Here is a 25,914-nt window from a genome sequence, read left to right on the forward strand (position 1 = left end):
GATACATTAAATTGAAAAACATTCGTTGAATTATGTCAATTAATAAACAAATAGATCATGAATATTCCAAACATTGAATACTACTTTCGGTGTATATTGAGGTTACACTTATCAAAGTGCAATTGAGGGAGGCACTACAAACATGCATCCGACTACAACCCTTTCCGGTGGGAAAGGATGCTGCGAAAATTGCATCGGTGTGCGGTCATCATTTCGTTCCTACTTGCGATGAGGCTACCGTGGCTTGCCTTCACCGATGAGAGACTGATGATGCCGCCGTGTGTTTGGTCGTCTGGCAGGTAGCAAGAAACAGTCCGAGTGAAAAACCGAGGTTCATTCCTTGACCAAGTGTTGCTAGTGAAAAGTGGTAAGTTTTTCTCCGGTGTCTCGGAAGTAGCCTCCGTTCACCGTGGGTAGCCAAAAGAAAAATGGCAGAGACAGTCAGCCAAAATCTGCTCTGATTGTCTAGGACGAGAAAAAACGGATTAAAATCTCATAATTCAAGACTATTGGCAAAGTTTTGCGTTTATTGTGCGAGAAGCGACGGTTTGCTCTGCGGTGCGAGAAAATAGCAACCCCTTTTTTGAGACTTATTTGTCGTTCATTCTTTACTGGGGTGGGACGATGCTGTGTGGTGGAATGGTCGTTGCAAATCTTGGATAGCTCACAAGAAAAACGAAGACAGCAAGAAATTGGAGGGATTTGTTTGAATCTGGGTGCAATCGTGTGTGAAGTAAAACGAATGAAAATAAAGTTGCCACGGTGGAAAAGAATTGTCTGAAGTCTGAAGTGCGGTGAATGGAAGGGTTTCGACCCGGCTCAAGAAACGTGGGAGGTGGGTGGTGGTAGACGTGACCCACTAAGCGGGTTTGTGTTTTCTTGGTTTTGGACATAAAAATAATATGAAGATATAGGGAAAGGTTGTTGAATGTGAAAACAGTAGATTGAGGATAAATGTGTTTTTGGAAAAGCGGTGGCAAAAAAAAACATCTCAGAAAATCACCAGTTTGTACAGAGCCTAGCAGTAAAAACAAGATAAAGTTTCGGAACCAATTTCTTCAAATAGCAGTGAATGTGTATTGAATGTATAATTACTTTCCGCTGATTCTCAATTGAACTCCACAACGGGTGGAAAAGTGAAAAACCATAGCAAAAGTTTTTCTTGCCGCAGTGAAGGGCAAAAAAAAAGGATTCTGGAGCGAAAAGTTTGCAATCATTGCGGCAGACAAGAAATGCATTTTTAATTAACTCTCATTTTGGATTTTTGCTGGTGGTGTTACTAGAACTACACGGAATGGCTGCTGCTGGCCCGCTACGTTGATGATAGTGCGATGATGGTGATTGTGATGATGCATTCAAATGTGTTGGTGCAATAGACAGCCTAGAGTGCAGCGGTTGCAGCTTCCGAACGGGAGAAAGCAGGTATGGTAATGTGAAGCAGGTCGGCTAGCAAGAAATCGATAGTTTTTCCGAATCTTCTCAGAGATTTATGCCCGTTCTTAGCTTGATAAGAGCGGCTTAAATTTAGGAATTTGTAATTAAACATTTCTATTACTGCAGACGCATTTGATGATTCTTTTTCTACTTTTATTCATGATACAACACTTAGAAACTTAATTTCTAAAAACAAATCATTAGTGTTGATCTTACAATTTACATATTTATGGGATGTATTTTATTCCCAATATTAATTCCGATTTTAATTCAAATCACCCATGCAACGTCCAGAACATTCCACTAATTGAATATTTCCACAAATAATTAGAACTTGCCTTACCCCTTGGCTCGTTTTCGTGGACTTCGTGATCGAGCGGTTAGTGGCGTCACCCGTCGTTCAGCCGTATTGTGAGTGCCACGAAGTGAGGGTTCGATTCTCGCTACGAGCCCGTTAGCATCATGGAAATTTCCCTACTGGTGGTCAACTGGGTGTTGTGTGTTGTCCATTTTTTTGTTTATTAATTTTTTTGATAAGGCTCATCCAAATTAACTTTACATAACCGAGGATTCTTGTTCACTATACAATAAATCTTAGAACTATAGTCAAAAGGTACAACAGAATAAACATTTAATCTTCCGCTATCCAATAAGCCTCCTCCATCAGAACGGGAGCCGCTTCCAGTGGTTTCATTGTATGCCAGATTCACCAACGGGAAGCAGAGCGCAATGGACGCAAAACGTAGTCATTACTCACACATTCATCACGAAACGGTTGCTTTCCAAAGTCGACGACGCATCGGTTGAAATAACTGCTGATAAAGAATAATGAGGAGGACCACACAATGGTTGCTGCCATGTAAACAGACGATCGCGGGACACACATTGAGAGTGGTCTGCTTCTGTCGACAGCCGAGTGAACACTATGTGTTGTCCATTGTCTAGTGTTAATAAGTGTCCAGTCTGTACAACCTCTGGTTGAAGACGGTGTCAATAAAGGGCTCCCGAAATTAATATTAGTCCTACAACAGACTTACATTGCAAAATGTCAATTTATAGTGGGGTTGATGGGGTTACATGAGAGATTTAATGATTTTATAAACAAAACTAATAACGTTATATTTAAAGCAACCTCAGCATAAGTAATGTTTGGTTGCTGAGCCTCGGAAAATGTTTCACTGAATCTTTGCAAGCAAATTAAAGTTTTCATTCATGTTTCGGACACTTTATAATTATATATTGAAATATCTATACACATATACGATATGAACATAAAAAATATCAAGCATGTTCCATTAGGCAGCCCGCGGTTTTAAAACCATTCTTTGAATCATAAAATTGCTGAAGAAAATATTAACCCGCGTGCAACATTCTTAAAAAATGAAATGCCCGAAATATGAATCACAGTTTTCACTGTTAAAACTGTGTTGTTTACACTGTATTTTTATCGCTGTCAGTTTTCGAAAGTTGGAAAAAATGGCGTCAACCGAAAAGCAACGTCGTGAATTGACTTTGTGCAAGCACCTGGAAAATCCTCAACAATTCCATCGGATCATCGGAAAACAAGTTGGAATCGTGCAGTCAACGGTGAGCCGTGTGATTAAACGTTTCTACGAAACTATGAGCATCGGAAGGAAGGAGAAATGCGGTCAGAATGGATGTTCTATGAGTGATCAGGATCACAAGCGTGTTGTGAAAGCGTTTAAGCGGAATCCCAATGCTTCGGTCAGGGATGTGGCCAAACAATTGAATCTGTCCAAGTCTTTCGTTCAGAGAGCCAAGGACCGGGAGGGACTGCATACGTAGAAAGTGCAGAAGGCTCCAAATCGTGACGAACGGCAAAATACGGTGGGAAATTCACGGGCCCGGAAACTGTACACCCAGATGCTGACGAAGCCTCATTGTCTCATCATGGACGATGAGACTTACGTCAGGGCGGACTTCCGGCAACTTCCGCCCAGCACAAGTTTGATGTTTCGCAGGAAGTAAGGAAGCAGAAACTTTCAAAGTTTGCCAAGAAATACACGATTTGGCAAGCGATCTTCCAGCGATCTAGTCAGCGTTCGTGGCTGCTGGTACTGTAAACGGGGAGATCTACCTCAAGGAGTGTCTACAGAAGCGTCTGCTTCCTCTGTTGAAGCAACACGAGGGCCCTACGATCTTCTGATCGGATCTAGCTTCGTGCCATTATTCAAATGTTATCCTGGAGTGGTACGAAGCCAACGGGGTCAGTTTCGTACTCAAGGACATGAACCCCCCCCAACGCACCGTAACTAAGGCCTTTTGAAAAATACTGGGCTATTATGAAGCAAGCACTACGGAAGCATCCCAAGGAGGTCAAATCTGAGGAAGACATGAAGAAAAAGTGGTTTCCGTACAGAAAATGCTGCAGCCAGATGTTGTACAGAACCTAATGAGTGGAATTAAGCGTAAGGTGCGAGCGTTCGGTTTTGGTATTGAAGTTGAATGGAATAAAATCTTAATAATGGGTTTTTTTTTTATTGTCTGAAAGCAGGGTGCCTTCCATTCATTTTGACTCAAAAAATGTTTTAAAAAATTATGCAATAATAAGATATTATGAAAAAATTTTGATTGTGTAAACAACAAGAAAAGATTGTAAAGTTTGTATTTGACACATAATACCTGCCAATTTTGCTACATGAGAATCGCGATAAGCGATTTTGTAATTTATCTCACCCACTCTTCGCTCTTCACTCTTCGCGAAGAGGCGATCAGAAAAACGCTCATTGTGACTCTTTCAAAGCTAAATTTGCAGGTTTGATGTGTCAAACACAAACTTAACAATCTTTTCTTATTACTTACACATACAAAATATCATCATATTATCTTATTATTCCATAATTTCATAAAACATTTTTTTAGTCAAAATGAAAGTTTGAAAAGGATCGGTCAACTAGCTAATTTTCTATAGCGTTTTTTCCGTGATGCATTTTGAAGTGGGACAATCTTTTGTTAAATTTCACTTTTTTTAAAATAATTTTAATATTTATTTAAAATATCATCTAAGATAGCTCAATTTAAGGAAACTTCAGCAATGTATCTCAGAAACGATTCTGAATAATGTGTTACGAAAAAGTATACATCCGTTTTCAGCTGCACATACCATAAGTGTCCGAAACATGAATCAGAACGGTACATCTTTTACAGATGTCTCAATAAAGCTACTGCTGCTGTTAGGCAGTGCTAGAATTACTGATATTTGGCAAATCACATTAAATGTTAAATAAAATAAAACAAAAAATTTAAAAATTACAAGCGAAATTTTATTGCTTTATTTAAAAAATCTATTCCACTGTTTTGTCATTTTACTCTTTTTACAATATTAGTACACACCGCTTGAAAATATGACGGTTGGTCCGAGGTCTGGAGCTCCTACTGTCATATAGGTAACAATCGTCTTAGCTTGACGAGATCGGAATGTTTATGAGTGTAAATGAAATAAAGTATGGCAAGTTTATCTGGTTCGAATTGGATGCATCAATCGCCAAATGATAGGTAGTAACCCAAGTAAGCAAAAGTTCTGATAAAAGGCTATTTGTGGCTTAAGCAGCTTGGTGGGTGGTGGTCTATAGAATTCTAAGCAGCCTCATTTTTAAGTCGTTATAAGAACTTGAAAGTTCCGGTATCAGAATTGAAAGCAGTTTCGGGTGGAACTTGAACGGAACTTTTAGAAAATAAATTAAAAAAGGTTTTTGTCCTCTACACCAATTCTATGTTTAGTTCGCACTTTTATGAAAGTTATTTCTAAAGGCAGATATTAATGTGTATTGATTTATCAGCATTAGTAGTAGAATTGGAGCTGTTTGAAGAAATAAACCCAGTCATATGAGATATATTAAAGTGAGCTGTTGTCCCGCCTACTGTTGGAGTTTCAGTGCCAGCTGACTGACTTGAATACGAAACACAACACCTTGATGAATTTTAAATTAGTATTTGCCCGCATGGCATTCCAACACATTTGTGGCGCAGTGCTTATCGTTCGTAGATCGCATGCCCGAATACATGGGTTCAAATCCAGGAAATTAATGTTTAATAATTTTTTTTTAATGTTTGGATAGAATGTTGATGCACTGCATAAATATAAAAATTATGATTTATTTGGCCCACTGATCATTTAATATTTACGTACATTAAATTTTGTTACTAATAAAGACTTGTGCGGATTGCTTCTTGTGCACGGGAAAAAATCCGATCTCCGAAATGAGAAAAATGACTCATGATTTCATGAACACAGCGTATTTTCATGTCATGACAATACACCATGAATAATATTCATGATATCATGAGCAACTTTTGCGTAACGCAGCAAACATTCCCAAAATCATGAATCATCCGAGTTGAAATCAGGAGCTAAATTCATGGGTTTAACTTTTAACCAAAAAATGTAAAAAGAATAAAATAAAGCATCATACTGGATTCGAACCAAGAACCTTGAGATCACTAAACCCATACTTTGACCACTAGACTATCAGTACGTAAAAGGCGTATAAAAGATATCTATGTAGTGCGGTTTATGAACATGGTTTGCCAAGTACGTGTAACGCTTTTAGCGGTCTTGATTCCTCTGCATTATGAAATCATGAATTTCCATCCCGAAATCATGAATCATTGTTACGATTTCCTGGGATGGCAAGTTTTTTCATTTCATGATTTTTTATTCATGAAAATGGAATCGGATTTGTATCCGTGTGGCTTGAAAGTTCTGTCGGAACTTTATTTGAACTTTATGGAACTTGAAAATTCTGTCGGAACTTTATTTGAACTTTATTTGAACTTTATGGAACTTGAAGGTTCGGTCGGAACTTTATTTGGACTTGACGGAACTTGGAAGTGATTTTAATCATTGAATGCGAACTGCCATTGAATTTAATACATTTATAGATAGCGCGTAGGTAATTTTAGTTTTAGAATTTTATAACATATTGAATTGAAGTTTAAATAAGTCTGAATAATAAATCGATATGAAATTTGTTCAATTAGCATCGCAATAATCTTAATATTTTTTTTTAAACTTTATTAGAGAGATTTTTAGCCGTTGGCTAGTTCATCTCTATAAAATGGGAGGCCCCAGAGGGGGGTTCTGCCAGCAAATTTTGTTACGGAGTTGGCTTACAATTCACATGTACTCACAGCAATTAAAATAGATTCCAGTAAAAAGACTTACAATACAGGCAACGAGAAAAAAAACAAGCTCCCGTAGTTGTTGGTATTGCGGACACAGGCATAGGATGTGTTCCACCGATTCAGTGGTTCCACAAACGTAGCACATTCTGTGGAACTGCGTCCCACCAAAACTATGTGAGATCCTTGTATGGCCTGTTCTAAGACGAGAAACCACCTTCTGGTCCCGTAGTTTCGACATATCCGTCCACTTGCTCGTCGTTCCTTTAATTCTTCGGATGAAGAGGGATTGGGATTGACACCACTCTACTTCCCAGGCTTCCCACATTTTGCTGACTATCCATCGCTGAGTCATGGTCTCCGATGTAAGGGCTTGTATCACGCTGTACGAATCGGATAGCACCAGTATGGGCCGGTCCGAGGGTGTTGTAACGGCAACAAAGATGGCCGCAGCTTCGGCGGAGAAAACCGAGCATTGTGGTGGTAGGCTGCTACTCATCGGTGCTGAAATTCCGACTACTCCAATTCCGACTCCGGCTCGGGAAAACCGATCCGTCTGTGTATATGTGGGCATGGGTTGGGTAGTCCGAGCCTAACAGTTCGGCTAATGTTCTCTTCAGCGCTGCAGAGTTATCTCCAGCCTTGAACCTGCTTTTTATCCGTCTCTCGATTTTTGGTGGAGGTATGCGCCAACTTTTGTCTCTGTACCAGTGGACCTTGGCCACTGGGGGGAGCTCCGCATTGGAAGTCATGCGGAGGAGTCTGTTCCCTTCATCGAGGAGAAAGATCCTGTCATTTCCGGAGGTCATTGCGGTAAAGGCAGCGGCTTTCGTTGCAATTGCTGCAGTTATACGAGCTAGTATCTGCTAGAGCTTTTCGGTGGCGATGCAAGACCGTACAGTAGACGACAATAATCTTAATAATTGATTTTAAATTGGCATCTTCTGCACAAGAATCGGCATAAGTTGTTCCTTTAATGGCCCTAGGTGTGCTCCAGTTTATGGTCTTATGCAATGAAATCATGCTGGTTTTTAAAACAAATTCATCATATTAATAATTAAATTATTGGATTTCATGAAAAGAGTTTCAGGAAATATAATTTCCCTTAGAAGGGCCGCTCAAATCATCGGAAATTTTATCTAGGACTGGAAGTTCGAGAGTTGGTTAATAAGGACCCATGCATTAATTATGTCACGCTAATTCGAGCAAAAAATTACCCCCTCCCCCCCTATCGTGACGTTTTTCCTATACCTAATGCATTGCTTGTCACAACATCTTAGACCCCCCCTCCCCCCTTAGAGCGTGACATAATATATGCATCAAACCTAATCAAATCAGATTGAAAATTTTAGAAAACATATATTAATAGAGCACATTACGATTAAAAAGTGTCAGATTTTTTGCCGAACGTTTTGCAGTCCTTCAATATTAAAAATTATCAAGTTCACCCCGAATCGTTCTAACTATTTATGACGAGTATGTTGTGAAAGTTAAAGCCTCACTTGATCAAAAACACCAACGTATTTTTTTTTAATTTTTCAACAAAAATCAAAGAGTTACGACAGTGCCACGAATTTCAGTTTGGGAGCGCTTGCTGCCAACCGATGGTGATCAATCGATTATTTTAGCGTTGCCAACATTGAACAAACAATCACTTCGCATCACCCAGCATTTGATAAGTTTGGTTCTTAGGCCTATAACACCCCCCCCCCCTTTCTGCCCCTAGTAATATAACAATGTCTGTCCTTCTGATACTTGTGGTGGTGTGTGTACTTACAGTTTTGTCGGTCGGATGTTACCTTTTTCACCAGACCCAGGGTAGATGGGCTGCGGAAAACGACGTCTTCGCCGTTCGCCGATCGCTGAACCTCGACGATTGGCCGGAGAGTTTCAACGTTTTCGTCGGTCGTGTCGTCGATGTGGGTAACTTCTAGTCGTCGCACGCTGAGTTCAGCTGGTAGAATACTGACCATGTGGTTAGCACGGAAGGCTACTTAAGTCACATACACGGCGCGCTCTTCAACACCAGGAAAAATGCTCCCAGTGTTTCTTCGGAAGACGACGGAATTGTGCACTAGATGGTCGACGGGATGTCGCATCGACAGATCGTCGTGCGGTGAAAAGGGCCAGCGGGATGCTGACTGGACTGACACAGTGATTCGTGCTACAGACTGGCTTGGACGCGGCATGGTGCTTTCTACCATCAGACACTTCTGGTTTTTGTTGGTGGGTGATGATGGAGAACTGTGCTGCTTGACTTTGATCCGGACTGGACAACATATTTTATCCAGGACGTGAGTCTGGGCGATTCACTCACGCAGTGGAAATTTTACCCAGACCAGCTTTTGGGTGCACAATAACCGTGAAACGCTCTCGTGATGTACGCGACCACTTGGAGTGACATTGCACAGAGAAGTATTTGGGCAAGAAAGTTGGCTAAAATGGCAAACCTCAAAAAGCTGCCTAGCACATCATTTTGCACGCCGCTGTGTTCCTAACTCTCTAGTGTACTATGTGGCAGCCATTTTATGTTCCTTTGTTTTGTTTTCATCCTGTTGTTGGCTGTCAAAATTCCGCATGTCGAAATTTTGTTTGAATATAAGGAAAGTTCTCTCAAAAGTTTTCCGAATTTCAAGCTAAGCATCAACCTGAATTAAAATAGATTTTCAAGATAAAGATATGTAGAATACGTTGAACGCAAGAAGCAATGAATAGTAATAGTTAAGGTAGAAGCAAGTCACGATTTATGCTGATGTGTTTATGATTGACAGGTATTTTTGTTAATGTTCCGGGCATTTTCGGGCAGAATGTTTGATACTGTTGGATAGATAAGGGATCTACGGCAGAAATTTAGCGAATTTATTTGCTAAGGTTAATATTTCATTTAGCATATGCTTGCATGCAATTTTTGAAAGTTCTTTTCATTGCATTAATTGTTTTAGAGTCTAGAATGTTGTATTTGAGTATATGAAGAGTAGTTTTTATAATCGATGATGAAATAATGTTTCAACATATTTTGTAAAGTTAATTAGATAAATTTTAACCAATATAGAAAAATTCAATTGCACTTTCAGGGGGATTATTCTTTTTTTTATTTACTTTTTTCATACAATTTTACATGAGAACACATTACTATCAAACTTTGAATCATTTTCAACAAAAAATCATCGATTTGTTGTTTTGGTCAACTTTTTGGGTCAAATACACCTATGTACAGTGGTCAAATGAGAATTAGTACTCAACCACGAAATAAACGATATCCCACCTCGCTTAGTTTCAACGTTTTTTCACTTAATTATTTTCAGAAACCTCCCTGACACACGATTTTTTTTTCTATTTAAGAAATACTAATTAATTTACAACTTTGTCATCAAAATCTCACCGCCACTTTTGACAATTTTTTGTAAACTAACGACTCACGGTTTTTACTTAACTTTTCAATAAAATAAAATAATTCGTCCTTGAAATATAAAAACTGTAAATTTTTTGGTCAATTTGCTTTACTTATCGCGCTTCCTAGCTTTTCAACACTATTCTGCCAAATTTAATAAATTAGCATTTTTCATTTTTAATAAAAGAAATCATAAATTTTGAACAATAACATTTTGTTTTTCAGAAAAAAAAAAATACCTTGTCTCCAATGCCGGCCCAAGTGTCGAAGTGTCACTAATATTGGGTCCATACATAAGCAAGGAAAGAATTTTTTGCCAATTTTTCACTAGCAACCAAAAATATCCAACGGCGCCGGTGGTGTAGTGGTAAGCGTGATTACCTCTCACCCCAGCAGGCCTGGGTTCAATATCAGTCGGCGCCGCCGGGATGTTCTGAGGCATAAAATCTCTGATCACGCCTTCTTTCGGATGGGAAGTAAAGCCGTTGGTCTCCGGTTCATGAGTTGATGGGTCGATAGGTAAGGTCCAGGTGTGGGAGATGCCTTCCTGGCACGTCGGTAGCATTGGTGCTCAGCACGGAAAACAAGATCGACGGAAAAAACAAACCAAAGGAAAAAAAAAACCCAAAAATATCCATTTGTGTTGTCCAGATGATGTTTTTTTTAACGAAGAATTAAAAACCGAGAGATTTTTATCGATGGGCCAACATAAGAGCCATTTTCCGAGTACTAGAAAGACTTTATGTTTCTCTACAACTTTGTCTCAGACGTCATTTTGATTAGAAGTGACGTTTTTTTACTACGATTTATTGAAAAATATCGAATACGCCATTTTGAGAAGAATTGCATTTTGATGGTTAAATTTTAACACAAATGGAATGATTGCCAATAACAAACAATTATGCAAAGTTTCATGTAAATCGAAGAAGGTCGAGTGTGATTCATCATGTGGATCTACTCCTATCGAACATAATCTGAACAGTTTACAAGTACCTCACGTTCCTGTTTTATTAATTTCCATTTTACTCGATTGGCAAGACGACGCAGCGCATGACCAGTGATGACATTTAAAATATTGAATTTTCCAAAACGTTCAAAAAATCATTAACAGAACCTGTGACCAGAAAGTTGAATAACCTTTTGCATTCGTTGGCAAGGCAAGTCGGTTTATTTCCCACGGTAGACATGGTCCAAGTTTGGAATGAAACAAACGTATCGTGAGAGGCGTAGGGTGAGATGTGGTGGGTGACTTTTCTTTGTGGCCAGTAGTGAGTTGTGCACGTATGTGAAGAGGATGGATTCTGGAAATGAATGTGGAAAATTTTGCATGTGTGCTCACAGCGAAAGGTAATAAAAGCGCATGGATGCATATTATGTCCGAGCACGGATTCATTTGCATTTGAAGCTCGAATGGGTATGCGTAGCAGCAGACGTGGGCAGCAATGTTTAATCCTTTTTCGTCGTCAACGTGTTGGTGAGACCGGTAGTGTCCGAGCAGTCCGGTTTGGAATAATGTTGTGAGATCTGCCAAGCTACGGCTAGTTTTAGGTACGAGTACGAGAGGGAGGGAGCTTTCATTGCAGCTATTGATTCGTAGTAGGTAAGTATCGTATATTGAACGGGTGAATCGTCTCGGTCATGCGTTACTGGGATTTTTCATTTCCGTACGCATTCAGGGTTGAAGTGGAGATGATGCAATGCAAAAGTTAATACAGGAAACGAATATTGCCTGCTAAAAATATTGCTTGAACTCAATTTATTCCATATGGAAAGGGAAATAAACGGAATTTCTTTTTTAATTAACATATGCGTTCAGGAAGAAAAGTTAAAATGGGAGATTTTTCTTTTAAAATTATGTTAATATAAGGCTCCTTCATGTTTTGTATGTTTTGTATGTTTTGGCTGTTATTTCTAGCAGAAGCATTAATATTTCACCTGACCTTACATATTTAAAACAAACTTAATTCACACTATTTATAATAATTAATATTAAAAGAACATGTTTTATCATTTAGAAATTGATCAATGATCAACATGTCACCATGATCGGTAAACGTCATGGGTATGAATAAATGCTGCATAGTAAACAATGTAAAGTTTTCAACAATTGTCAACCTACCCTAGAAGTTTTCGGATTTTCCTGGACATCACGTATCATTTTGTCCGATAATTTAGAAAATCGCCTAAATGGAACTCAAATATGAGGTAGATTCAACGGCCGTGAAGTTGCCAACGAGATATGTCGGTTTAAAAGCAACTTTACATGCGTTACAGCTGTCATTACCGGACGAACCCCACCTTCAACGCTGACGTTGACGCAGTATTGTGAGAGCCTCATTACAAGAGTGCTTGCAACGGAAGTGTTACTGACCAGTAACTGCAAAGTAGTTCATCGGCCTGCTGAATCGTCAAGGAGCATAAAATAGCCTCGAAGCGCATCGCATGCTGAAATATCTGGGAGTGATGATCGACAACCGGTTCAACTTCAATACCCTAGCATCATAAATTCATAGGATTATGTTGAGTAAACTTCTATACACACACAATCAGTCATACAAAGATTATATGTACTGTTATAGAACATGTGTGTTGCTTGGGTAGCCTCTTAGACTGTGTATGCGAGAAGCCAGCAAAGGATACCACGGCAGTTTCTAGAATAATGCCTAACCACTCTGAATCATGTAGGGAACGCTTCGGATTATTGAAACGTGACACAATTAAATGATTTAGAGTTCTTGGTTATACTATAGATGATATGACGGAGTAAATAGAGATTTGGACGTCAAAATTAACAACCAAAACAAACATTGTGTATGGAGGTGGCCGACACTTTTTATTTTGTGTTTTAGGAATTTAATGTGATAGAACAATTATATCATTGATCATGTCTGTTAGGAAATCACAAGTCTGTTCAATGAACTGACAAAGAAAAAAAGAAAGTCATGCGGTATTACAGAAGCTGTTACAGTTTGACTTACATCCGGATAAGACGCCCACCTTTTGGATGGGAGGTATTATACCTGAAGCGAGGGGGGCAATTCAAGATGCTCAAAAAATCTCACGCTAGCGAATCAAACTTCGAAAAATCTTTTTCAGTTCTCGTATCTTCTTGCATCGCGCATCCTATTTTTGCAGGAAATATTCAGAATCGTCATCAATCTTCTTTCTATCTACTCAGCATGCGCGCAGCTAGCCACAGCAAAACACAATCTTTCCTGCATCGTAGATAGAGTCGTCCCCCTCGACCTGAAGATAGAAAGTGAATGCTGTTAATAACAAAGGCCCTTATTATGGGTGTCACTTCACGGTGAAAACGAAGGGAAGTGACCAGTTGTCACTCACGGTGAAGTGATTGCCGTGTAAATCAAATGGGAATCACTTCACCGCGAGTGACAAGTTGTCACTTCACCGTGAAGTGATATCGGTAATAAGGGCCAATATCTCTTTTCTGAAATACATCAGGCTTATTCTGTAGATCTGTTATCATAATGAATTTGAAGTACGGTTTCCCCAGGGGATCCATAAAAGAGGTCATTTCATGAAATTAGGTCTTGGCTTTCTACGAAACTTCTATTTTCGACAAGATAAGATGATCAAGGCCCTTCAAATAGTGATGGTGAACAGGCAAATTTGGAATTCTTCACTACGTGGCACTACGTGGCACTAGTCTACTTTGTTACTATAAACTTTTTCTTGATATCTTGTGACCATTTAGGAAGTTGATATTTTCGGAAAACTTGTTCATGTGATCAACGCTTTTTGTATGGTAGACACATTAGTTCAAAATTTTCTCACTACGTGGCGTAAGCATGAATGTGAACTTTCAGTATGTGCTATATCTCGAAAGCCTGGCCATCTAGAAAGTAGCGGTCTTCGGCAAAGTTGTTCAGGTGACTAAGGCTTTCCTGATGATAGACTAACAAGCGTCGTGAGTGAGAAATTTTGAAAAAAAGCTATGTCCCATCCAGAAGATTTTAATCACCTGATCAGTTTTACCGAAGACAACCACTTTTTAGATCTTTTTCATTTTTTAAAGAAATTTTCAGCCTCGGGCAACTTTTGAGATGAATTTTATACAAAACTGCCCGAATTTTAAAAGACCGTGGGAAGTTGAACAACTTTCCCGAAGACGGAAACTTCCTATATAGTCAAGATCGTAAGATATATTTTATACAAGAAATTGACTTGCACATTAGTGCCGCATAGTGAGAAAATTTGGAACTACTATTCTCTTACCTATTGGCTTTGACCTACTGTACAACTTCCCAGCCTCATATCCCATGATTTTTTTTCTTACATTATTTGAACTTTTTTGGTTCGTGATTAAACATCATCAAATCATCAAAGGAAATTTTCTGAACATCAATATAATTTGAGAAAACACTATGAATAGCAACATTCACTAAATTTATCGTGGAACTTATTTATTGTTTTGTTTAAATTTTTCTTTAAATATAGGGACACACGGTGCCGCAAAATATCCAATAATGACATGAAAGTAACAATTTTTTAAGGAAACTGGGACTACCCATTAAATGAGTAAAATTTTATCCATTTATGAGTAATTACAACTACAAAAATAAGTAGTCACAAATACTCATAAATGGAAATTTTTTCTTCCTCATATAATGGGTAGTCCCAGTCTCCCTCGAAAATGCTTACTTTGCAGTCAATATCGAGTCTTTTATAGTCATTATTGGGTATTTTGCGATTACCATGTATGGTATACCGTGGACTTCCGCTAATCTGAACGATACTTCATTCATATTAATGGGGTTCATTTTTAATTTGAAATTCTAGTATCCCTATGAGAATCAGTAAATCGTGTTTCTGCTAATCTTATCTGCTGTTTTGTTTTGAATCTGCGTTCCGTTTCACAATGTTCCATTTTGCTTTACCCCATTCCAAGATTTGAATGACGTTTGATCCAGTTCTAGTTTACACGGTGTGCAGGCAGATTAGCAGGATCCAAACTAAAAAGTGTTCAGATTTAAAACGGTCAGATTACCGGGGGTCCACGCTATTCGTAAGTAAGCCCAGTCTAGTTTACAGCCCTGGAAACCAAGCGGAATCAAGCAAAGTTGAAAATAGTAAATTTTCTACCAAAAATCATTTATTACTTTCAACGATAGCAAAACCATGCGCCATCAAAAGTTCTAAAAGTGTCTAGAACAAATCATGTCGGAGAAATAAATATTTAAAAAGTTGTAGGGGTCACCCTTAGTTACCTTTTAAAACCAATATAAAATATGAATGATTAGAGATAGACAATTTGTATCTCAGCAAAGTTGCTTCAAATAAACTTTGAAGAACATAGATCTTACTAAAAGGATTTTATTTGGAATTCAATAGCCACAGGGACCACCCTAGTATCACTTGCACAATGTTGATATCAGAGTTTTTTTTAACTAGTTCGTTTATTTACTAGGCTCAGTCGTGTGTGACACTTTGCGGAGCCAAAATCAGTAATGTTTGATTTACATTTTAAATAGCAGTATTTCTAGGTTAGTATTGGGTACCAATTACTCGTGGCGGGCTCGAGGTTAATAGGTAACAATTTCACAATCACGGTCGTCAAACAGCTGATGGTATAAACGCTTTGTACATTCCTATTGATGTGCTTGTCGAAACTCTCTCCATGACCATCCATCAAGTTGACGAAAGAAGTAAAAAGCTACTGATGAATATCGTCTTTGGTTGTGATCCATCACCGATCTGGTCATTCCCGACAATCACGACACTCATCTGTGTTCGTTTTGAAGCAGTTGCTGCTTTGCTGGCTTATGTGAGTGTGTTGGTGAGTGAGCCCAACAGCTTCCGTTTAATGTTGCCTGCTTTGTTGGTAACTTACACAGTCGCGCCTGTCGAGACGAACTTGGAATGCGTAGCCATTGTTTTCATTTTCTTCTGTCGTTTCGCTTTTTCTCATGATCGTACTGCAGAAGTCTTCACGGTGTGCTTTTCATCATCAGCAGCGAGTGTAACATTTTGCTTGTGAGCAGCGACCATTACTGGTGATTTTTGTTTGCCATGGTTCTACCTCTCACTGCGTGACAAAACGTTCTGTCAGCGATAATCGGTTGATGCGTTGACGAGTGTCACGTGAGAGTCATGATATTTTGCATCACTGGCTAACACCCATCAATCAAAAGCTTAGGTGTAGCTCTTTCATAAGAGGCTTGAAAAATGTTCTACCAGTCTGGAACAAGTTTTTTGCTCGTCTTTTTAGTATAAATCAGAATACTGTGGACTCACTCAATATGCTTGTTAACTGGGATCCAATGTGAACTCGCAAATAACAATTTGGGATTTATAAGCATTCTGTAGACCATAGATTAGATTTGTAGAATGCTATAAATCCTTCTTATCTATCGTCAACTTTTGTGATCTCACTACACTGGGGCCGGCCCAGGCCCATATCTTGATTATTTATGGTTTTAAATATCTTTCTAATCGCAGACATCAACAAAACATATTAATTCTGAGGCTTCAATAATTTTCTGGGACTTTAGTGACCATGCACTTTAGCATCATCTAGGGACCCCTTAAAATGCTAAGACATTCATGCATTGTCACCTAGGATTTAACGCGTTTTCAAAATGGTGATGGTAATCAAAATTCTGAAAATTAATTTAGTTAAGCCTTTATTCGGCAGGTATTTGCCCCTCAAGTGCCTTTCTGGCATAACTCAGAATTTAATTACAATTTCTCATATGTTTTTTCCTCAATTGGAAACACTAAGAAAGGTCGAATGACATAAGGTCGAAGAGCACAAGCTTAAAGGACACAAATTCGAAGGACACAAAGTCGAAGGACACAAAGTCGAAAGACACAAAGTCGAAGGACACAAAGTCGAAGGACACAAAGTCGAAGGACACAAAGTCAAAGGACACAAAGTCGAAGGACTAACGGCTGAAAGGACAAATGGTCGAATTGAACTTAGAAGGCCAAAAGTCCTATAGACAAAAGGTCAAAGGACAAATGGACAAAAGGTCGAATGTACTAAAGATCGACTGAACAAAAGTAACAAAATTGTTGGAGGATAAAATGGTGGCTAACTCTCAAATATTTGTCTTTCTTTAAATGATAAGCAGTCTCTCAAAGTTCAATTTGACCTTTTGTCCATTCGACCTTTTGTCCATTAGACCTTTTGTCCATTCGGCCATTTGTCCTTTCGAGCTTTTTTTCCATTCGGCCATTTGCCCATTCGACCTTTTTACCGTTGTCTTTTTGTCCATTAGACCTTTTGCTCATCCACGTTCTGTCTTTTGATCTTTTGTCATAGATTCCTAAGACACCCACCCTCCCCTGCCAACACTTACCAAGTAGAGGTGAAGGCATAATTCCGATCTTGTAGAAGACTTTATCTAAAAAACACATGGCAACGCTGCTGGGTGAAAGTATGGAGAGGTAAGCTTTTACCTGACTTAAATCTTATCTGGTTACGGTTGCTTCAGGATGTACGTTCATCAGTTCTGATACGCAAGGCTACTTATCTATCTAGAGTGTGGAAACGTAGAGCAAAAATCGAAGCACGTGATTTTGGACTGTTCAAGATTTGAGTCAGTGCCAAGCGAGATGCTTGCCATAAACATGGAGATTTTGTACAAGTAATTTGTAGAAAAGAGAGCACGTTAAATGTCGTTAACAGAACATTAACACAACTATAGTCAGAGCTGCATCGAACGTGGAGGGAGGACCAGTGATCGAGCATCGACATCTAGCTGATACAAAGATAATTGAATGAGTTGTCTCTTTAAAAAAGAATACCAAACTAATCTTAGCGATTGTGAACAGCCTCAGTATTATAAATGTTCACGTATACAGTGCAATACACTGCCGCTCATGCCGGCACTGGTAGTGTAGTGGTAAGTGTGACTGCTTCTTCACCCCAATGTGTCTGGGTTCAATCCCAGTCGAGGTTGGTGGGATTTTACTGAGGCATACAAATCTCTGGTAACGTCTTCCTTCAGAAGGGAAGTACAGCCGTTGGTCTCGGCCCATGGTGTTGTTGAATGGGTGCGATATCCTACGCCGGTGTGGAAACTGCCTTCCTGCACATTCGAATGTCGTCAATGCATGGCAATCGATGTCCGTCGGTGATTGGCACTAGATTGCGGAACAGAGATCAACGTTAAATAAAGAAAAGAAGTCTGTCACATAGCACCAGGCATGGAAAATCATTTGCATTCATTTCGTGCATTCATTTACATTCATTTACCCCTAACTTTTTTAATCAACAGAATTCCGCAAAATGTTGTATAGAGCTTTAGTAGGTTTTGTTATTAGCTACAACTTTTGTTCAAATCTTAAATCTGTATCTCTTATGCATCACGAATTAGAGCGGGCAGATACTGTTTTTCAGTGAATGTAAAATACATTCACTGAACAATGGTATTGGATTCTGTTCGCTCTGGTTCGTCATACATAAGAGATACGGACTTAAAATGTTAACAAAACTTGTAGCTAATAACAAAACCTACAAAAGCTCTATACATCATTTTGCGGAGTTCTGTTGATGAAAAAAGTTAGGGCAAAAAGAATGTAAATGAATGCACGAAATGAATGCAAATGATTTTCCATGCCTGCATAGCACAAATCAGCAAGCCGAGAAAACGCATTTAAAGTTTGATTCTCACCATTACTTCTTATGTAATGGGACAACCCGTTTGACTATTTTTCCAAAATTTTCCAGAACAAAGTTGGTGAGTTCTAGTATTATGAAAATTTGGAGCTACAATCTCCATAAAAAAAATCAATGTTGACAAAAACCGAAGATATCATATCAAGAAGACTGGCAACTTTGCCAGAATCCAAGCGACAGATACAGTAGTGCTGCACTTGAGCGTAGGTGGAAGCAACGCATAGAAAAATAAGCAAATACACAAACCTTTCTTTTGATGATGTAATCTTTACTATCAAATTCGCTCGAGGCATTTACCTTTGAGCGGCAGATGAAGTGATTGTACCTGTCTCATAGCGGTCGTACAAGAAAATAGAAGAGTTAGTTGTCTTCGCAAAAAACGCAAATGGGACTGACTTGTGCTGAGTGGCATAACATGCAGCTGTTGTACATCATAAGTGCGAAGACTTGTTTAATAAGTAAACTTTTTATTTTTTTATTAAAATTGTTCCAAATATTTGATGGTAAATTTTACGGTTCGCAAAAGCTTCTGAACAGCCTTTCCGTGGAAATGCATCCCCAGCTGGACAGGGCTCATCTTACGTCACTGACTGGTGGAAAATGCACCACTACATAAACGTAAATTCCATGCAACATACTGACACGCACAGGTGCATATGGTCAGCCTTCCTTTTGTCCGTCCGTATGTTCTATGAATTCACGTTTACGCATACTCGCCGTTAGCTTAATGATTGATCAAATTGCAAACGCATTTTCACGCAGCATCATCAGTGAAATAGTATTTCCACTAACATGCCACACGGGCCATCGAGTCGTGCCATAGTCGTAAAATTTAATGGCTCACAACGTACACCGCCGCGTTATACTACCGTACCCGAAGCTTGGGACAATGATGGACCGAATCGGAATCCGAAACTACCGTTTGAATAATGCTGCGAAGTCGGGCATCGATTAAGGTGCAAAATATTAAAAAGACACGTAGGATGGGTGGGATAGGAGCCTTGTCGAACGGTGGGACGAATGTTGTCGGCGCATGTTTGTTGAAAAGAGTTGTACACATATGGCAGATGTAGTACGGATATGGTGCGAGAGAGCATACACTTTAGGACATGTGCATTTTGTATACGTCGCAAGTTTATGACCATGTGCGATTGTTTCAAATCCCTTGCTTCATCTACCCAGCTTCATCCACTATTACGCCGGACAGCTGGGGAATCGTATACGCTCAATTTATTTGTTGTGTTTCATTATTTATAGTGTCAGGGACCCATGACACGTGTCGAGAGAATTCTCTTATCCAATATTTGGCGCATTGATTTCAACGTTTTTATTTATATTTTACTGAAATAACTACCTGAGAAATCTTTTTAATTTTATTAATCTTCCAGTCTGTAATTAAGCAGCAAATAAATGTCTTTACCCAAAGCACGTGTTATTATGATGGTATCATTTCAAACGTGTGGTGAAATCTTTTCTAATTAGACCAGAGAGCACCCGACAGGGGAACAGATGTTATTTATCGTATAGTAGGTATACGCTTCACTGACTTTGTCTCTTACTAGCAACCCCAGGAGCCGCAATTAAAAGCGCGCAGGTGACACGTGATCCCTCGTCAACTTTTCCAGTTATTATCATCCTGGCAGTGTTGGTTTCGGGTTGAGTTCCATTTTCTCGACACCAGCCACCAACTTTAAAGCATCTTTCAACACCAATTAACTTCCACGAATTAAGCAGTGGAAAAACGCGCTACCGAAGCTGCCTCCACTGCCAATCCTTTCATGTCCTGCCCTGCCCATCTTCTAGGCAGCAGCCTCGTTATCGCTCTTGTTCATCTTCGAACCAATTGTGCGGAGCGAAAAGTTAGCGCCAAACTCGGAAATAGATTTAAAATTTACATATTAATTAAAAAGCATTTTCCGCCGTCATCTTTACTCTGCTTCACTGTCGACATCCGACAGCTTGCTCGATGGTACGGAAATTTTCTGAACCACTTTATTCTGCATGGGGTGGATTTCGGACCTGCCAAAATTTCCTTGCTGCCTTGAATATCATCATCGTAGGATACGAAGCATTACGATGATGATAGTTTTCGCCAACGGATGCAATAACTTTTGGTTGAATTTAAAGTATGAGTGCAAAGTGTACCTTTGTGGAAATCAATTGAAATATATTGTTTAATTATCCTTTTCAATCTAAATGAAATATACCATTTTGCCTTGAATTATTGTGCAATTATAATTTTCTATTGAATTGGAAATTCAATTCGTTCAAAATCATTTGGTAAGGATTTTTTAAGCATTATCCTAACGAAAAATACGACTGGCTGGATCTCGAGTTGAGCTGAATCGTAGCCACAGCATTGAAAACTTAACTAGAATGTTGTTCAATAAATCAACTAATATACTTTCACGGAAGGCCTTCGATTGGTAGACTATCCTCTTGTGGACTTTTCCTCGAATAATTGCGCGAGTGATGAACGTGGGACCGAATGTCCTATATACCATTTATAATACCATTATATAGTGGTACGCAACCACTAGGCGATATGAATACTCATGATAATGATGCATGATACCATCCAGCAATTATTCTGTTTTACTATAGGATGTGAACCGAACTGAATATCGTTTACATCTTGAATTCTAACAACAAAACCGATTGAAACGTTGACAACCGATTGAATTTGAACCCAAAATTCCCATTAAGTACACGGACGCATTACCAATTATAGCAAGGTGCACGAAATTTTGGGATGATCACGTGTAGGCATTCAAATCCGTTTCCCAACTACCGTATTCAATTCGGAATTGTATTGTAGAAAAACACTTGTAGAAAATTAAGATTGAGATTATTATTTGAAGGATTCACAATCAATTCCGGTCAAGAAATCATGCATTAAATTATTGATTCTTTTGAAAATTGTTTTTTTTTTTAGCAAAAAATGACAAAGTGAACCACAAATTAGCTAAAACATGGAACGAATTGCTTTGTTACAAAAATTTATGATACTTTTCTTTATCAATTACAGTTTTACACTCTATTTAGCCCTTACTTTTGGTATACAATATAAGAATAATCATTTGAAATACATCATGCCGTTTTATTCTCTAAATGCAGATTATCGTTTACCTCTTCAAAGCAGTGCATTTTACCCAAATCTTATGATGCGTTTTGTCCATTATGTTGAGCGTCTTTCCCTAATGTTGTGGAACCGGATTGTGTTTAAAAAAAACATGAAAAATAATCGTTCTGGAGTTCGAAAACAATCGATCTTGTTAATGCCTCAATTACTTTTTCCATAATGTTTGCAGGCAAGCCACACCATTTATCGATAGCTTTTTCAAAGGGACGTATCAGCCTTTGTAAACAATGCATTTGATCGTCGATTTGGCGTAACTGGAAGCTCGCCCACGCATGCTAATGCAACCATCAGATAGGGAAAACTTTCCCCTACCTGTTAGTGGTGATAGTAAGCGTGTGCGAGCTACCAGTTACGCCAAATCGGCAATCAAGCCCACATCTAGACTCTACCTATCGACCCATCGACTCATGAACCGGGGACCAACGGCTTTACTTCTCTGGAAGGAAGGCGTGATCAGAGTTGTAATGCCTCAGAACATCTCGGCGGCGCCGACTGGGATTGAACCCAGGCCTGCTTACCACTACACCACCGGCGCCGCTATATCGAGTAGGGTAGACAATAATCTTTTCAAGGACCGAAAATCTAAAATGATTTTTGTAAAACTCTTCCAAGGTAACCGTGAACAGTGAGAACCATTTGAAATGATTCGGTCACACTGAAATCTTCATAAAAATTCGTTAGTATAAAGTCCAAATAGCATTTTTTTTCCCTTGATTTGATTTCCGTTGATCTTGTTTTCCGTGTTGAGCACCAATACTACCGACACCAGGGAGGCAGCTCCCACACCTGTACCCTACCTATCGACCCATACTTCCCTTCCGAAGGAAGGCGTGATCAGAGATGTTATGTCTCAGAACATCACGGCGGTGCCAACTTGTATTGAACCCTGGTCTGCTGGGGGAGAGGTAATCACGCTTACCACTATACCACCGGCGCCGCTAAAATAGTAAACTTTTTGGTTTTTAATGTGATTGATTTGGTTCAGTCCTAAGCAGTTTTGTCAAAATGGAACTGCAATGTTGCATTACCCCCAACGACTGGGAGTAAGATACTTTTATTTTCAGTCCAGAATGGTCCAGAAGTCAGCATGGCGTTGATTAAAGTCTCCATAGATGCTTAGAGAAATAATTATAATAGAGAGCTCATTTCGAAGGAAACTTCGCATCACTGAAACAGCGCCTCTTTCGATTATAACAGCCAACGGGTGAACTAATTCACAGCAAGCGTGCGCATTTTACATGTACGATAAACTGCCAGCTGTCAACTCAAACAAGTAATTCAGTGTCAACATTTCAAAGGGGCGTAATTGCTTTTGTAAACAATGGCTTTAACCGTCGATTTCTCGCGAATAAATGCTCACACATGAAAATCAATGACTTCAACAGGTAGAAGAATGTATCCTCTACCAGCTGGAATTGTGATTCAATTTCAGCGCACAGTGACGAAGAATTCCAAAATCCGCTCGAAGCTGGTTCAACACCGAAGGAATCAAAGTACCGGGATATAATTTGATAATCTTAATTTTTAAAAATGCATTCAAACACACTTTTTTCCGTACAAGCAAAGATCTTTTTGTATCAATAATTACCACATAAATCTCGATGAACATTTTAAGTGGTCTTATCTGCTTTGATCGATTCTCTTCATCGACTTTCTATAACCTTTGCTCTGTAAACAGATTTTGCGCTAATTTTAACCTAAGAGGTGACAATTAGCTTCTTCCTCTTTTATTTCTATCTCTATCTCTATCTTTATCTATCTCTATCTCTACTTACGCACATGAAATCGGCCAATCAGGAGCTGGTTCACGTTTGACAGAAAAGTGGTTCATTTTCGCCCCCGTATTGTCACCTCTTCTCTTAGATTTTAACACATAATTTGACAAAGAAGTTTCTTACTAACGTCAAAAACGTCAAATACAACAGAGAAAAGTTTTGTAGCTGAGTTATCTCGGAGTTATTAACGAAAGAGGAAATCGATGAAGAGAATCGATCAATGCAGATAGCACCCTTTGAAATGTTTATCTAGAATTAATCAAAAATGAGGAAAGCATCAAAAATTAAGGTTGTTTTTATTATTTCGGTATAGACTTTTTTGACGTTTAATCGTCTTTCTCTATTTAGCACACAAGGATGAACGGTTGGTTTGTTTTCCCACTAATCTGTTTCTCTCTTGCTCACACTCCTTCAGTTTAAATGATGCATTAGTGTGCGCAAAAAGCTTTATAGACGTGATAGCTAGATTGATTTTAGAATAGGTCCTATCTCCATTTTTCGATCAAAGAATCGATTAAATTTATTCCGCGATGGATTTGCAATATTGACTCACGCAATCAAAAGCTCAAATCTTGAACTGTTGATTGCATGTATCAGTATTGCAAATCTATCGCTCAGATCGCGGTAGAAAGTGAATAAAGTTAATAGATTATTGAACAACAAATGAAGATAGGACCTATTCTAAAATCAATCGAGTTTAACTTCCATCAGCTGATCAAGTTGTCATATCGGTTTTCATTGTCAAAGAAAATGCGCCGGTAATTAATATGCACGCGCACGGTACGATCACAAAGTGCACAGGGCAGGAACAAAAAGCTTCACCCGTTTATCAATAGATAGCGCTCATGACAGTGTTGAAATTATTTTGTTCGGGAAATGATTAAGTGAGCTCTCTATTATAATTATTTCTCTAAGATAGATGTGAAACTTAAACTCAGGAAGAGTTTGTTCAGCACTTTGGAAAAAAAAGCCATGAAAAGTGTTTTTATGAGCATACCCCGGTAGAAAATACATTAAGGAGAACACGTGCGCTTCACCGCCTATGTGTAATTTCCCCTAAGCATGCTCGAATTCTTTAATTTTTGATATGATTTCTGAGTTAAAATTGACCGTAAGGACTCCGCCGTCTGGCTTCTTCTAAGACGCCTGCAAATTTCTGTCGTCTCTGAATACATTAAAGGCATTTCCAAAGATTTGTTCACTAGGCACGCTTTTGTTACAGTTGCCATGAAATATGGGCCGAACGATGGACAATGCGAAAATAACCGTTTCGATTGTCATCAGACTGAAGACCTACACACATTGCATCCGATCTGCCATTTTGAAAATAGATGTAGCTGTATTTTTTTGTATCCTTGATTTGTTTTACGTCGATCTTGCTTTCTGTGCTGAGCACTCATGCCACCGACGCTAGGGAGGCAGCTCTCACACATGAACCCAAGCCCCAGGCAAGGTGACAGATAAACTTAGTTTCACGTACTCATTTATAAACAGTAGATGTCGCCACGCAACGTAATGAGCACTCATACATCTAGTTTTCAGTGTTCACTCGGCTGTCGACAGAAGCAGGCCACTCTCGATGTGTGCCACGCGATCGTCTGTTTTCTCGGCAGCAACCATTGTGTGGTCCTTCTCATTGTTCTTCATCAGCAGTTCTTTCGGTCGATGCGTTGTTGACTTTGGAAAGCAACCATTTAGTGATGTGTGTGTGAATGTTGACCACGTTTTGCATCCATTGCTGCAATGGAAGTGCTCTGACCCTCGTTGGCGTAACTGCCATACAATGAAACCACTGGAAGCGGCTCCCGTTCTGATGGAGGAGGAGGCTTTTTGGATAACGGAAGATAAAGTGTTTATTGTGTTGTACCTTTTGACTATAGTTTTAAGCTGTATTGCAAAGTGAACAAGAATCCTCGGCTCTGCAAAGTTAATTCGTTTGAGCCTAATCAAATAAATTAAAAAAAAAACAACATCTAGTTTTCACTGAAAATCTTATGTATGAGTGCTCATTTGCAAGGCAGCCTATATTACATGTTATAACACTTAAACAGAGACCCTGAGTTCGGTAAAAAAATACCGTCTTAGATCGGTAATGCTAAAAATTACAGATGTTTAGGTATTTGATCACGACTGCAGCCAAATTTTTGCATGGGTTGCAGGTTTGTTTTTTCCTTGATTTGTTTTCCGTCGATTATGTTTTCCGTGCTGAGCACCAATGCTACCGACGCCAGGGAGGCAGCTCTCACACCTGGACCCTACCTATCGACCCATCAACTCGTGAACCGGGGACACACGAGATCACAGATGTTATGCCTCAGAACATCCCGGCGGCGCCGACTGGGATTGAATCCAGGCCTGCTGGGGTGAGAGGTAATCACGCTTACCA

General features: G+C 39.1%; 1 protein-coding gene across 4 annotated transcripts in view; it reads left to right on the forward strand.

Moving 5' to 3' along the window:
- Nucleotides 1-357: 357 nt before the first annotated feature.
- Dscam4 (Down syndrome cell adhesion molecule 4) overlaps nt 358-25,914 on the forward strand; it is a 360,507-nt gene continuing 334,950 nt past the window's right edge. For all 4 annotated transcript variants that reach the window (XM_065221640.1, XM_065221642.1, XM_065221643.1 and 1 more), the window contains exon 1: nt 358-1,422. The gene's annotated coding sequence lies outside the window, so the exon portion shown is untranslated. The remainder of the gene's footprint in view (nt 1,423-25,914) is intronic.

This window comes from Ochlerotatus camptorhynchus, unplaced genomic scaffold (genome assembly GCF_037179485.1).
Source record: "Ochlerotatus camptorhynchus isolate MF236.1 unplaced genomic scaffold, CSIRO-AGI_Acam_v1.1 ptg000146l, whole genome shotgun sequence".
Taxonomy (NCBI): Eukaryota; Metazoa; Arthropoda; class Insecta; order Diptera; family Culicidae; genus Ochlerotatus; species Ochlerotatus camptorhynchus.